The sequence below is a fragment of the Ammospiza nelsoni genome, chromosome 5 (genome assembly GCF_027579445.1).
Source record: "Ammospiza nelsoni isolate bAmmNel1 chromosome 5, bAmmNel1.pri, whole genome shotgun sequence".
Classification (NCBI taxonomy): domain Eukaryota; kingdom Metazoa; phylum Chordata; class Aves; order Passeriformes; family Passerellidae; genus Ammospiza; species Ammospiza nelsoni.
In genome coordinates this window covers 60,066,429-60,081,211 of record NC_080637.1, presented here as the reverse complement: position 1 = coordinate 60,081,211, position 14,783 = coordinate 60,066,429, and positions in this window count along the sequence as shown.

Genomic DNA, 14,783 nt, shown 5'->3' with positions numbered 1-14,783 from the left:
AGTTGCAATGCTGCTAGCTTTTACTGCAATAATTAAAAATTTAAGCTCATACCTATGCACATATCTACATCGCATTCAATTACAATGACTTTACCACACCCTCCTTGTAATTCTTTCAGGAAAATCATTCCATTTTGACTTTAAGCATGCATTGTTCAAATTCTCAGTATCTTTTGTATTCATAGTATCAAAATAAGTTGAAACATTTATAGATATTAAACTTCAATATGTTAACTTTACCTAATCTTAGCAACACTTTTATTACTTAGCAAAATTTTATTACTTTTAGGTCTAAGTACTCTTAAATTAGATTTTATCAGTTTGGTATTCTGTTGAAATTAAGTGTATTTTTTTTCTGTCAAAGATCATTAATTTCAGATTTTAGTATTGTTTATTATAAATTATCCTAAATTTTCTTAAAAGTCATTTGCCTAAACGCTAAGATATGTAGTTACTCTCCTAGAGAGATAAGACAACTCTGATTAAGACAATAGGCTGCTTAATTGATCCAATGTCTGTTTCTACAGCTATTCAATTAAAAAAATAATTTTTAGTCAGAATTTCTCAGGTTGTTACTTTTGTTCTGTAAGGAAATGAAGCTTAAGCAGCTTATTAACACATCCACACATGTGCATGGGCACATACACGCAGAGCCCCTCTCACCTCCAATAGCTTTAGGACTTACTGGCTAATTTCAAACAGGTTTTATAGAGCAGCAGAAATTAACCTCAGTGCCCAGGCAGAGAGGAAAAAAACCAAAATTAACACCTGTCTGAGAGAAGAACCATCATAATTAGAGAATCAGCTCAGGGGTACAGAACAAAAACCAAAACTAAGTCCAGCTGCTGTCCCAATACATAAATCATGACTGAAGATAAACTTTAGACATGATGAGTTCCTTGTAGGCAGAGTTATTTAAGGCACTCGTTCAAGGGGGTTTTTTTTATTATTATTTGTAGATCCTTATACTCCTTCCAGTGGAAATGCAAATCTGTTTAGGGCACTTCAGCCTGATGATAATTATCTTTTATGGCCTCTCAGAAGGAGTTCATGGATCCTCCAAGATTGATGTACTACGAGTTGTAAAATAATTCATCTCATAAAGACTTGCATCTGCAGTTTGGGGCTAGAAGTTTCAGGAACACCCAAGCAGAGAAACAGAATTTCCTAACTCTGGTTGAATTAGAAATAGTGCTTAGAAACCTCTTTAATAGTATTTTAGCATTTCAAATTGTGGCTGAAACAATAAAACTGACGGCAGGAAGCAACCCTTGCTAACATCCAGCACAAGTTTTCAAAGAGACATTAAAAAATACGTGTGAAAAAGTGTGTTTGAAAGCCCTTTCCTACATCTTGACCAGACATCCCTAGTGCTCACTGTGGGATAGGTTAAAGCAAGGGCTTAGATCTTTGCAATTTATTCCCCTCATTGCTATCCCCAAAAGGTCTCACAAGACTGGGCTAAAAAAAGAGTACATATTGTGGACCAACTCCAGAGGCACACACCTTCATACACAGGCAGCCCTAATGAGAGTTTCTCCATAAAAAGTCCAATTTTGATCCCTTATATTTTTCCTAAGCTAAAACAAGAATATACAGATTTTTTAGGCAGCATTACAAAAGAACAGTGCAAATCATTCATCAGTAACTCTCACTTAGATTTCCTTATTGAGGCTCTTTTGAAGAGAAATAATATTTCAAATGAAGATGTATCTATTAGCATTCGGAGGCATCGCTTATTTGATAGAATTGATGCTTTGCTAATCAGTTGCTCACACGGGGATCTGAAGAGAAATCCATGAGAATATGACAAGAATTAGACAAGGGACACATGGCTTGGAATGACAGAATACCCTCCTGGGCCTTCTCAGACTCCTCCAATTTGTGTATTTTGGAAGATGCATTTTCGGCCATCCTATAAAAAGATCAACCAATTACTCACATCATTCTTTTGTTTCATTTCTTATACACACATTTCACTGGTATATTATTTTCACTAGTTTCTGACCAATGCAATTTTTGTGCCATTTTTCTAGAAGGCTGTTGAATAGCAAGAAAATTGTAATTATGCTTTCTCTTGGACAAGGCAACTGCAAAGAGTGCTTTATGACAGCACATTGACCAGTTAGTGTTTTTTCATAAAAACGTGCCTCAATCCTGAGATGTAGTGACAGAGCTCTGGCTCTCAGAGCCCTGAGGACACCTTTGGCCTTAATGGCCTTGCCAGTCTCACCTGCCCAGATCCATGACCTCCTGTCCATGGGCCCAGCTCAGCTCCAGGGTACCAGCCCTCACTGGGACCATGTGTTTTGTGCAGCCCCAGCTGAGGTTCCCAAAAAGTCCCAGGCCTGTGCTGCAGATAAGGCCATTTCTGATGCTGTACTGTGCTGATAATTCTTTTACCAACACTCAAGGGAGCTCCATCTCCACCCAGTCTCCTGCTGTTCACAGCAGGACTCCCCCAGACCTGGTCCACCATCTTACCTTGTATAGGTCTGTCAGTGGATCCTGCCATTGTCTCAGAATCATTTAGTTTGGAAAAGACCTCCAGGACCAATGAGCCTAACCTTTGAACAATTTCCACCTGGTCAATTAGACCATGGCGCTGACTGTCACATAATTTCTTGAGCACTCCAGGGATGGTGACTCCACCACATCCCAGAGAAGCCAGTTCCAATGCCTGGCAGCGCTTTCAGTGAGGAAAGTCCTCCTGATGTTCAACCTCAATCTCCCCTAGTGCAGTCTGGGGCCATGTCCTCCTGTCCTGTCACTGGTTGCCTGGGAGAAAAGGACAACCCATTGTCACCAGGTACTGCACCCCTGGGCTCTGGGGACAGCCCCTGTTGGCATTACCCCCACGTCCAGCCCCTGTTGGGCTGCTCCATCACATCAGATCAAGTCAAAAGCCACAAGAATTTGTGTTCTGGCCTGAATGACAAGGTCAGGTAGAACATGCAAAACATCTTTCCCCTGACCCACTTGTGTGCTATGCATGGACACACATCCTGCTCAGCCACAACCAGTGCTGTAGCAGGGAAAATGCTGCTCCTTCCAAACATGCAGGAGAGGAGGTCAGAGACTTGCTTCAAAACCCTTCCCTGCTACTTTCAAGGGTCTGCAGTCAGGAGCCAGGAAACGTTGCACAAAGAAAGGCAGGTAGGGCACAGACTATGGAAGTTCAGAGCAGAATTTCACTCCCTGACTGCTGTCACCATTATGCATAAATGTGCCAAGCAACACAAGACACAAAAACAAAAGCCCCACCAGAATGTACCAGCTTCTGATACATTGGCTCCTCTTTCTCCCTCCACTCTAGAAACCCTTATTCCATCATTCCGTTATTCCAAGGGTTTCTAGAGTGGAGGGAGAAAGAGGAGCTGATGTTTCAGAATATCTGCAGATAGTCAATTATTCATATGCCCTCATGGAGAGGGAAAAGAGCAATATTTCCAGTTCAGCATCAGCACATACTGAAAGCACTGTGAAAAACCACCAGAGGTGTGAAATAGCTGTCAGTCCATGTGAAAGGCCAAGATTAAACACCCCTCTCACCCAGCAATCTTAGTCTAAGGATAGCAATCATGAATCAGCCACTCAAAGCCCACAGAGGGCTTGTTCCAGGAAACCACCCTTAAGAAAGGGCCAGGATGGTTTGGAAATGCACACAGACAAAACCACACCAACAATCTGCCCACGAGGGGATATTAATAATCTACAGATTGTACATGCACAGGCAGATTGCTCCAAGCCTCCCAGGGTGTGGGGCTGGGAGCACATCCTCCCACCCCGACCTCTCCAAAGGAGCAAAGCCGGCTAACAGAGGAAACTGGGAGGAAGGAAACCTCCTCATACCTCCTCACAAAGGGCAAGTCCAAGAAAAGCAGGGCTCTATTTGCAGCCCCCCAAAGTCCCTGCATGCCAGATGGTCCCTTCGAGCCCCTTGGTGGGGCACAGCTTCGGCTGTGTTAAGACTCCCCAGAGCTGGGGTAAGCTCACAGCAGGAAGGAAGCAGGGGATTGTGCCAAATGCCACCAATACAAGACCATACTGTGTGAGGTGCAGATGACCTCATTTTCTGTGGAAGATGACATTAGAAGAGAGCTGTGTGTTTTCAGGTGTGAGGTAAGGAAGGAGGAGGCTATTTCTTATGGGAAAATATAACAACTACAACGGCAACACAAAAAAAAAAAAAAAAAAAAACACCTAAACAAAAAACCACAATCCTGGGAAGTGCCCCTAGAAGGTTGTAAAGATAGAAGCCAAGCTAACAATCCTTTGTTCTTCTGGAAATACTTTCCTCTGCCCATAGCAACAGAACCAGGACCCCATATTACCATCCTAAGTTAAACATGGGCTCTTTTGGCTCTCAGGAGGCCAGGATTTAAACTTCTTTGTTTTCACAAAGCAAAAAAATACACGCTTGCAGAAATCACTCTCTTCTGATTCATCTCCTCTGGCATTGTATTGTTAGGTTGCTTTAACAAAATACTCAGTTTTCTCCTCTTCCTCCCCCTTTCCTCTCCTTCAGGGCCACGTTTTCCCCCAGCAGGGAGAAAGTCTAACTTTCTAAATAAGCCATTACTGTAGCTAATAGCCTAGAGGGAGAACAGCCCCCCTGTGAACCCCGAGAATGCTGTGTATTAACTCTTGTAAAGCAGACAAATGAAAGCAGGAACACATGCTATACATTAGAAGCTCATATTTTGATGGTAGGCTGCTACAGCCCAACCTTCAATTAATTTTGCTCCTGCTCCGTTGGCTTCTCAGGTTTTCTGAACTTCAGCCACTAAATCTGGGTTTGCATCACTCAGGTGCCAAAGGTTTCCTTCCAAGCGGAAGGAAAGAGCTTCTGACCACACAAGCCCCGTTCTCATTCTGGCATCTTTAGTATTTCAAGAGGTAAATGGAGAGAGTCTTGGGGACAGACTGGTAAAGAGCATGGCCACATAGCATTTATTACCACAAAACCCCACTGATGTTCTGGAGCCATGCATCTGCTGAAAGGAAGCAATTGTCTGATTGCTAGGCCTGGTTTTAAGAGAGGAACCTGTATCATACCTATGTTCCTTGTTAGACTGAATTACAAACTGCTGTGGGCAAAAGAGCAGAAAAAGCAGGAGGAAAAAACTTAGCAGTAAATTTACTGCTTGGTTTCAGTTGCAACCTACTGCTTGCCAAGGAGTAACTATAGATACATGAAAATTATGTAGAACTGTTCAGACCATAGGTTTGAACTCATCACCTAAAAGTCAGCAGTAGGCTTTCACCCCAGTTCTTAAAAATGTTTTTATACCTCATAGTTCTGTCCTAGGCAGCATCTCTTGTCCTCTAGTTGAAAGGATGGCTTGTCACCATACACAGACACACACTCCAGCCTTAATATTCCATTACTTTGTAAGGAATTATCTCACAGGTCACCCATCATCTCTATACAGAGGTGCAAACCACAGTCTTCTTTTCACAATAGATTGTGGTAACATGAAGAGGAAAAAAAAACCAAAAAACCCCAAACAAAATAGATGCAGGATTGAATTATAAAAAAAAAAAAAAAAAAAAAAAAAAAGGGAAGAAAAAATTGGGAGTTCTTAGATAAACTTTCACTCATGTAAAAGCATCTTTGTTTATGCAACAACACCAGATATTAACACCCCAAGAATTATCTTTTAATAACAAGCCCTGGTTATTTGTTTTACATAGAAAAGAAAATCTATGTGATATTTATTGTTGCTGAAGAGTGGAAACTCTACTCCACTGAAAAGCAACACTGCTCATTATTATGTCACACAAACACATATGATGTGAATTATATGGAGTAGCTGGCTGAGGTGAACCATTGCTCTTTCCTGCTGCCTCAGAGCTTTAGCTGGGGCTGAACTGCACGTGACAGTTCATGCTTCAGATGGAAACACTCCTCTGGAGTGAGAGCAAGCACCAGCAGCGATTCAGAGACAGCCCAAAGGCTCTGTGTAGTGTCAGAAGCTAATCCCACCTCTGCAATGAAGGGCTGGGGGAACACAGCACTCAGCACTGAGAGGGCATGCTCAGACTTTCTGGCTGATGAGATTCTCAGAGCTCTTCAACATGGGCTGGGCAGTTACATCATGCACATGGCTCTGCTTCCAGCAGCCTGCTTAATACATCAAGAGCTGCTGTGGGGAAAGGAGGCAGAAGAGGAGCAAACTCCTCATCAGAGTGTCCTCAGTCAATGCTGCAGCCAAGTCTGTGAGGTTTGGATCCAGAGCACCTCCCAGCATCCAGATCTAGAGCCCTAGGTGCTGCCATTACAGAATGAGGGGCCAACAGAGGCAATAAATACATGCTAAAATGACCAAACTTCAGCTCTGACCATGGCCCTCATGCACAGAACACAATATGCTTTCATCTGTGTCCATCTCTGCTCAGTACAAGAAGAGTGCAGCCAGCAGCACAGGACTTCAGGGAGATTGGCAAAGATCTTCCCCTCCATGCCAAGGGCAACACTTCTTGCCTGTGGCATTTTCCGCCCACACATTAATTCCCCTCACTTCATGTTTGAAAATAAAGAGGAAAAATCCCCATAATCATTCAATAACAGCAGCAACATCAATCCACCAGGGGAAACAACAAAGGCAGGGGAACACAGGGAGGAAATGTTTATACATGCAAAGGAACCGCCAAGAAAACCAACCGATGAAAAGGCAGAAAATAAACAAATCCCACCCTGCCCTGCTCACCCCCACCTCCAGCTGCAAACCAGCCAGGCCTTTGTGTCAGCCTGCTGCAGGTGCCAAAACTTTGTCCTGGCAGCCATCCAGGGGTTTTTGCTCCTCAGGACAGACGGACAGCAGGGATGGTTAAAGGAGCCATGCCCTGCTGTTTGCTTTGCCACTGCTCCACTGGGCTCGCTACTAATGGCCACAGTCCCAGTGCACTAGGGTCTTCCTCTCAAGTAATTTTATGTCACTGAGAACCTTCCATTTCTCATGGCTCCTCTCATTCAAAAGGCTTTATCCTCCACCACAGAGAGCAAGCACCTTGGGTTTGGAGCAGCTCCCTGCAGGTAACCACATCCTTGCTGACACCCATTCCAAGATGGGGCAGTCCCCAGCCTGACTCCATGAATGCTTCCAGTGGGAGAGGATAAAACACCTGAACAGGTCACCAGCATCAGAGTTTGTAATCTCAGAACCATATTTCTGCCTCCATGTAGAATGGTAGACTCCAGGGACAAAATACTGCCTCTGCTTTTGTGTTGCATTGTGGAAATGCCAAAAGGGGTGGAGAGAGAGGGGAAAGGGTCACAGAGAAGTGGAACACCTTATGGCAACAGGCCTGTACTAGTGATGAAAGAAACCCTCTGGCCCTGCCAGAGCCTGCTCCTACCCAAGTCCACAACAGAAGGGGGGGAAAAAGAAACAACCACAAAAAAACTCCATTGAACCCAACCCCCCCCACCATTTCTAGGTGTTCCACTTTCACACACAGAGTACTGCCAAAGACCAATCCCATTTTATCTAGAAGCTTGCAACATTAGTGTTAACAATCATTTTTCCTTCAGATGTGCTGCTCCTTCACTCTGCACATCCTGGAGTCGTGTTCTCATTGTTTCTACTCCTGAAGGCACCTGGAGTCAAACCAGTCACTGATGAGCACTGGGTTTTTACCACAGAGGATGTGAAAGAGCAGAATGAAGGTGTCCTGGGCTCAGAAGAGCTGTACCAGTGACTTCCCAGAGCTGCTTAAAGTGACAACACAGAGGAACACTGAGACTCATCCTGCATCCACTGTCTGAAGGAAGACTCCAGGAGTCTTCTGCCTGCTTCTTTATTCTATGTACTTTTAATATCCCTGCGTTTGTGCAAGGTATTAAACCCAGCAAGCACTGATCACTGCCTCTGCTGTTCCCATTCTGATCATTAAGTTAAAGTCAATGCTCCTGTTTTTGGCACTAGCACAGATCCTGTGCCTCTCCGGGAAGGATGGAGCCTTCTCAGCTCCTTTGCAATGTGCATACCAAAACAGAGCTCCTATCTGCCCATTTCTAGAAAACAACAGGTTTCCTAATCAACAAGTCCACCTCTCATCTCACCTTGTGCAATTTTAAGTGTTCTCAAACACAAAACAAAACACACACAAAAAAACCCCAAAAAGCCCCTAAGCAGTTACTGACATGACTCCTGCACTGTTCCCATAGAGTCTCCTAAAGTGAATGGCTACAAAAATGAAAATAAATAAAAGGAAATAGCACATAGGTTGTGCCAGAGTAAGCTTAAAAGGCAAATGAACTTATTTTAAAATTAAAAGCCTCCCCTGACACAAGATGATCCTATGGAATATTTACATTTTTTTTCCCAGCAGCCTCTTGTCTGCCTACACAAGGAACCAAAGTGACAACCATCACTAGAGCATTCAAATACCTTAATATTTCAGTTTGCAACCATCCAAGACAAGGAGCAGCTCAGTTTTCAGCAGAAAACAGAGAGATCCTAAATACAGAGCACAAGAATTCACACCGTCCTCTGGCTAAGTCAGTCCTTGCCACGCATCCAGGCACAAGGGGAAAGTAAAGCCATCGATGGGGTTTTAAATACAGCCTGCAAAACACTCGTGTGAGGACTCGGGTCAACACAGCTTTCCACGACCTTCATTTCTTGCAGAAGTCATCAATATTCACCTATTAATGAGAACTCCTGGCCTCACAATTGGCTTTTCCCTTCCCAGCTGTGCTCTAAAGCTGTTCTTGCTTGCCCAAGGGTAAAAGGATGGAGGGAAATACTCAGGTCTCTAGAGGGCAAAGCCAGAAACCTAAACATAGAACCACTCCTTCTGCTTTTGTTGGGCTTTCATTGTCAGTGTCAAGAGTGTCTCATGGATCAGCAAGGTGACCACCAAAACACACACAAGGCTTTTTGTCCTGTGACTTTGACGCCATTCTCTTGAGTGTCTCTCTAATACAAATGCTAATTTATGCTTTGCTTGTTCTTTTTGAATTCATGCACAGGAAAGATTTCTCTTGCCAAATTGTTGTTTTAGAGGTTTCAACAGAAAAACAAAAGCACACTAAAGGGAAAGTTAATCCTGAGGTTTCAGGAGGAAGCATGGAAAACCTGAACCTGTCAACACTCATCCCAGCTAAAATAGTCCCAAGTACATACACAACTTTTGTCACAGTATTTGCAGTTTGAATTAGTGACATTCCAAGGACCTCTCTTTCATTTCCCCTTGACCTCAGGTTTTCATTCTTGTGTGTATTTTCTTTAAAAACCCAAACAAAACCCAATACTACATTATCTCAACTCTCTTCATCCTCTTGCATTGCATCCTCACCTTCAGCTCCTGTGCCTCAGCTGTAGTAAGTTAACTGATCACAACCAAACATCTCAGTAGGGAAGAAGTTTCTCATTTACCAGACCAATAAAGGCAGTTCCAGGACTAACAAGAGCTTAAACACCCGTCAGTCTGGGTGGATGCATTCCCACCATGCTCACCAGGAACAAAAATTAACATTAAAACACTCTTCAATAACGTAAGTGCTGACAGACCCTTTAATGAAACAGCTTTAGCACCCAGTTTAAATCATGATCTAGACCTGAAAGCTTACAGCATAAGGCCATTAGCAAGCTCTACAAATCTCAGGTAACTTCTTCACAGAATTTTAAAACACTTAGCAAACACTAATTAATTGAGCATCACATCACCTTCCAAACTAAATAACTGAATTCACCACAATAATACATTGGATTTTCCTGTCTTCACTTCAAGTTGTTCAAACAATTTACTTTCTCATTTTCCTCAGAGTGAACATTGCTCTTCCCTTAGCAACCACTGCAGTAAAACCCACTACAAATGCAGAGGCCTGGATACATTTTGAATCAATGAGCGAAAGAGGGATTTTCACCTTTTACCAGCTCCAAGTCCAGCATTATTTTACCCCCATCGGCAGGTGGGCTCCAGGGAAGCAATGCTGCATGCTGGCCATAAAGGTCAATCCATATTAGATGTGGTCAGAACAGAAGATCTGTTCCCAAAAAAGCAGCTTTCCCATCACCCCCTGGCTGTGGCATTAGCTGATGGCACAGAGAGGCTGAGAGCACACAGAGAAGATTCCTTTCAAGTGCAGCTGAGCAGAATGATCAGCTCCATTTGCTAATGGACATTCAGCCTGCTGGATGAGGCTAAGAGTAGCCCAAAATATATATATATACTGTGGATTTCAGGTCCTAAGCAACAGCTATTTAGTGCTGCAAGTCAGTTCCTATTGGGCTACTGGATTTATCAAGAGAAATAGAGGCACAAACAACCCACTCCTGAAAAGAAAGTGCTGAGGCTCTTTAAGTGCACATTTGAGCAGTGAAGGAACATCAAAGCATCAGAATGGAGGCTTCGGTTTTTTCCTTTCAAACAGCAATGCACAAAGGAAAAGAGTTGGTTTAAATTCACACAGAGGGAGAGCTGCATGCCTAGGGCAGCCACAGGAGCTATGGCTTCCTTGGCTCTTTGAGAACTCCAGAAAAACAGAGAAGTTCCCTTGGATGAAAGGGCCTGGATCTAGAGAGCAACACTTCAGCCCCAACAATTCTCCTCCTTCCTGCAGTACAAGCACATGCACCCCAAGCAAAGCTGAATTCCACATAAAATGTTATGTCATCTTGAACTATGTCTAGTCCAAAAGATACTTACTCAGAACTTATTTATATATTCTTCTTGAAAAGGACCTGTAACAAGTCACCCATGAGCAAAATTCAGCAGTGTCAGCACCCTCTGAGACAAGGCATCAGCACCTACTCCCCACACAGACACAGCTCTACAAGTAAGTGCACAAAATAAGGCAACTTCACAGTCAAGCAAAATCATTCCATGTCTTAGATCCCCCAGTGTTATTAAAGTGTGACATACTCATAGAGAAAACAGCCAAAAGGAAAAGGCAGCTTCACACCACAATCAGCCTCCAGGACCAGACAAAGGCTCCTAACTCTCTCTATCTCAAAAGCAGCACTTCCTGGCCATGTACAAAATTTAACCTCTAGCAGGTGCCCCAACAGGTGTGGCTGTTTAGCAATCAGGCACAACAGCTCAGTTTGGGCCAGTCAGCACCAAAGATGCCTTAGTGAGACCCGGTGGTGCAGAGATGCAGCTGACAAAAATTATGAAGTGAAATTGTGAGCTCTGGGGAGTGCCTTGTACCTCGGCATTTAGGAGTGTGGCCAGTTAAACACTCTGGTACCACCACAGCAGTTCAGTTCCATTAGCCCGTGCTCATCTGCTTCTGTAGGAAAGTCAGCTCTGTGACAGCAACAGTATGATCAGGAGGCACTGAGGATGCCTGTTTTAAGGGCGAGGTTACTTTTTGGACCTGTAAACAATTATCTCTTTGAATTTCCACCTGGTGTTGGAGTTGTAGTACTTGGTCCTGTCATTTCAGTCGCTGGAAAAGCTCTTTTTGTGTCTGATCTTTGGGAGGGGGATTAGGAGAAATAAACTGATGTTGGTTTTGTTTGTGTGTGTGGTTTGGGATTTGTGGGGAGTTTTGGGGTTTTTTTCAGGAATCAACTCCAGTGAATGATGTGAAAGCACAAACCACTAGCGTTGGGGATTGGGAGTGGAGCAGGCATTGCAGCTTGGTGTAAGCAGGGCTGCTTTATCTCTCAGATACCCTGCTTTGGGTCTGTCATGGTGGCAAGGGGCAGGGCAAGCAGCTCTCTGTCACCTTCCTGCATTCCGTGTGGCTGAAAGCAGGATGTCCCTCAGCAGGGCTGTCTGGCCTCGCCGAGCCTTGTGCAGCTCCGGCAGCCTGCAGGTCAGTTTCGAGGATTTAGAAAATAGATGTGTTTCGGTGGTTTATACAATAGGTGTGCTGCAAAAGCAGCAGTCTTTGCCGTTCTGTTAAAACACACCGATTTGCAAAGACACAAAGAGTAAAAGAAAACTAAGTGGGTGCAAACAGACTTAGATCCTCCCTTCTTTGTGTCTTAACAAATCCGCTGGAAGCACTCGCTCGGCTGAGAGGAAAATCGCGATTTGCAGTAGGACCCTCTGAAGTCACTGCGCTTTGCTCTGAAGAGATCATGAGCCATTGTTCTGCTCTGAAACCAGTGCTGGGGCCGGTGTCCCTACTGAGACTCCGGAGGAGCCTTTTGAATTCCTGGCTCCACTTCTGGCAGGCAAACTACTTGCTGCAGGGTGGCAGCCCCAGCCTAAATTTCTAAAGAAATGTAGTTACACCGAACCTCATATTCCTCAGTTCAGCAAAGACTAAGTCCTCTCTTACCACACTCGAGCTCTTCTTTTGGGGAGCACCAGAGAGACAGTCACACTATAAACGAGTTACACATTGTCACTGAAGATTAAAAACTGCTGCTCGTTTAAATTTAATTTTAACGATTGGAAACTTTAGGGATTAAGGAAAAAAAAAAAAAAAGCTATGTAAAATATTAGCCTGAGGATCACAGATTTTGGCCGACGATCTTTCCCAATTTCAGCGGCATGGTTGAATACACGCTGCAAAAAGACAGCTGTGTCACATAGCACAGCCCATTGCCATATAGAATATCTAACCAATTCTATATTCTATTGCTATATAGAATATCTAACCATGATTCAGATGCTGAAGGTGCTGCTAAAGGCAAATTCACTAGGTAGGGTTTGCTTAAATCCCTCTTATGCATCTTTTCCTGAAGGGGAAGAAAAAGTGTTTTCAAATAAGGAGACATTTTTCTCAGAAGTCATCTGGTTTCTTCAAACACTTTTAGAAAAAAAATCTCTGCTTTGTAACAGATAATCATAATTTATCTTCCACTGAGCCCTGCTATAGGAGAATTTGTTTCTAGCCTTGTTCTTCCACCGCAAAGAATTCACAATTCTTCATTTCTGTTATTCTTAACACTGTCTGTGTACCAAACTAAATTCTTCCGTTTCCTGGTACCCCTATCCTTAAGTAGTTTCAGTAGGAGATATAAAGGCTTATCCACTCAGTGCCTAGCCACAAAGCTTAAACATATTTGAAACTCTTTCAAGGTTTCTAGGTGAAATGAAACATTGCCATTGTGAAAACAATTCTTTCCAAACGCTGCAGAGTGCCATCACACAGTGAAATTGCTGTTATTGCACACAAGCACCAAGAAATATTCACACCTGATGTCTACAGAAAGCTCAGGATGTGTAGAAATGCCCAGGGTTATGCTGATACCAGATACTTCAACATCCTGCTTGATATTCTTGAAGTCCCAGGACATTCAGCAGACCTGGAGGCAACTCTACATGACTTGTTGGCAAGGAAAAGTCTTATGAGTTTCAAGAGGCTTTTGCTTTTATATCTTAGGGGTTTTTTAGTAGGTATGCAAGGAACAAAAAGCCAAGGTGTGAGAATTTCATATTTTACCTAGAAAAGCAAAATAGGTACATGGCAACTCCTAGAAAAACTGCTGGTGCCCCAGCACAGGTGATGGCTGGAGTCTCAAGTGAGTGACATTTTTGTACCACACCAGTGCTGTTGATTCTACAGGAGCTGAGCTGAAACCTCCATGTGCCACTCAGACCAAATGCCCCCTGACTCTGGAGCAAACCCTGCCTGATCAGTGTCTGGAGGATGCAGCCCTGGGGTACACGGTTCACTGCTGCTGCCAATTAACTGAGAAAAACATCCCCATCACCGACTAGGTTCCCAGTGCATCTTTATTTTCCTTTCCAGGCTTTGCCTGTGCCCAGAATGTTTAACTGAGCTTGGAGAGGCTGAGTGCTAGGCAGGGTCTCAGCAGAGAGAGAGCATCTGTCCGCAGGAGACAAAGGCAATACCTCCAGGAGCAGGGCAAAAAAACCCATGCAAGTGTGTTGTGTTCTGCCCTGGGCCCCATCCATCACAATGTGTTATCTTCCCTTGAAGCCAAAGAATAAGGTGGCCAGATTTCTCTCCCTCTGTTTCACAGGGAAACTGCTCAGGCCATCAAAGGCCAGCTAGCTGCAATCACAGAAAATACTTTTTAGTCAAGCCTACAATATATGCAAAAGGTAAAAATGCTTGTTGGCATCCCAGCCCAGAAAAGACAGAAAAATGACAAATAGAAAGGAAAATAGGGTGTAGAAAATTGCTACATTTCTAAACCCTAATTTTTAAGATTTTGCTTCCAGCCCTGGAGAATTGTCAAGTTGCTTTTCAGTGCAGTTTTCTCCTTGGTGTTTTGCTTTCCTATTACCAGGTGCTAAACTGGCTGGGGTTCATGCTTGCCTCTCACACAACAATCTTGGTTCTTGGAAGTAATAACATGTGCTCTCAGATGTTGCACAAATAACCATGTCATGTTTGCCAATTACACTCTACTTGTCTGTTGTTAACAAACCATGCCATTTCTAGTTTCCTGCAATAAATTCAAGCATAATTATCTTGTAATCTTGCAGGTATAAATGTAATTAAGCCAGGGAATCACAGTAATAATTACCAGGTAGATACCAAAGATACTGCGCTGATCCCAGATCCTTCTGTATGACGCTAATCGTGTCACATGGTATTTGTATTTCTTTGATACTTTCCTTAATATCTCTGAGAACAGCCATGTGAAACTGATTATCTTGTACATTATTAACTGGCCCCTCCAATTTAAATTGACTCTCCAGCTTGCAAGGCAATCACAAATCTTACAGGGGACAGAGATGTGACAATTTCATTGCCAGATAACAATGCAAATGTGAAGCCATGCTATGAATAACAATTGGAGTCAATCACACCAAAGTAGTTTCATGTTAAATTGCATTGCTTGGTGATTTTTTTGAGATGACAGGGATTCCTATGCCCTGCATCAGCTTCCTGTCAG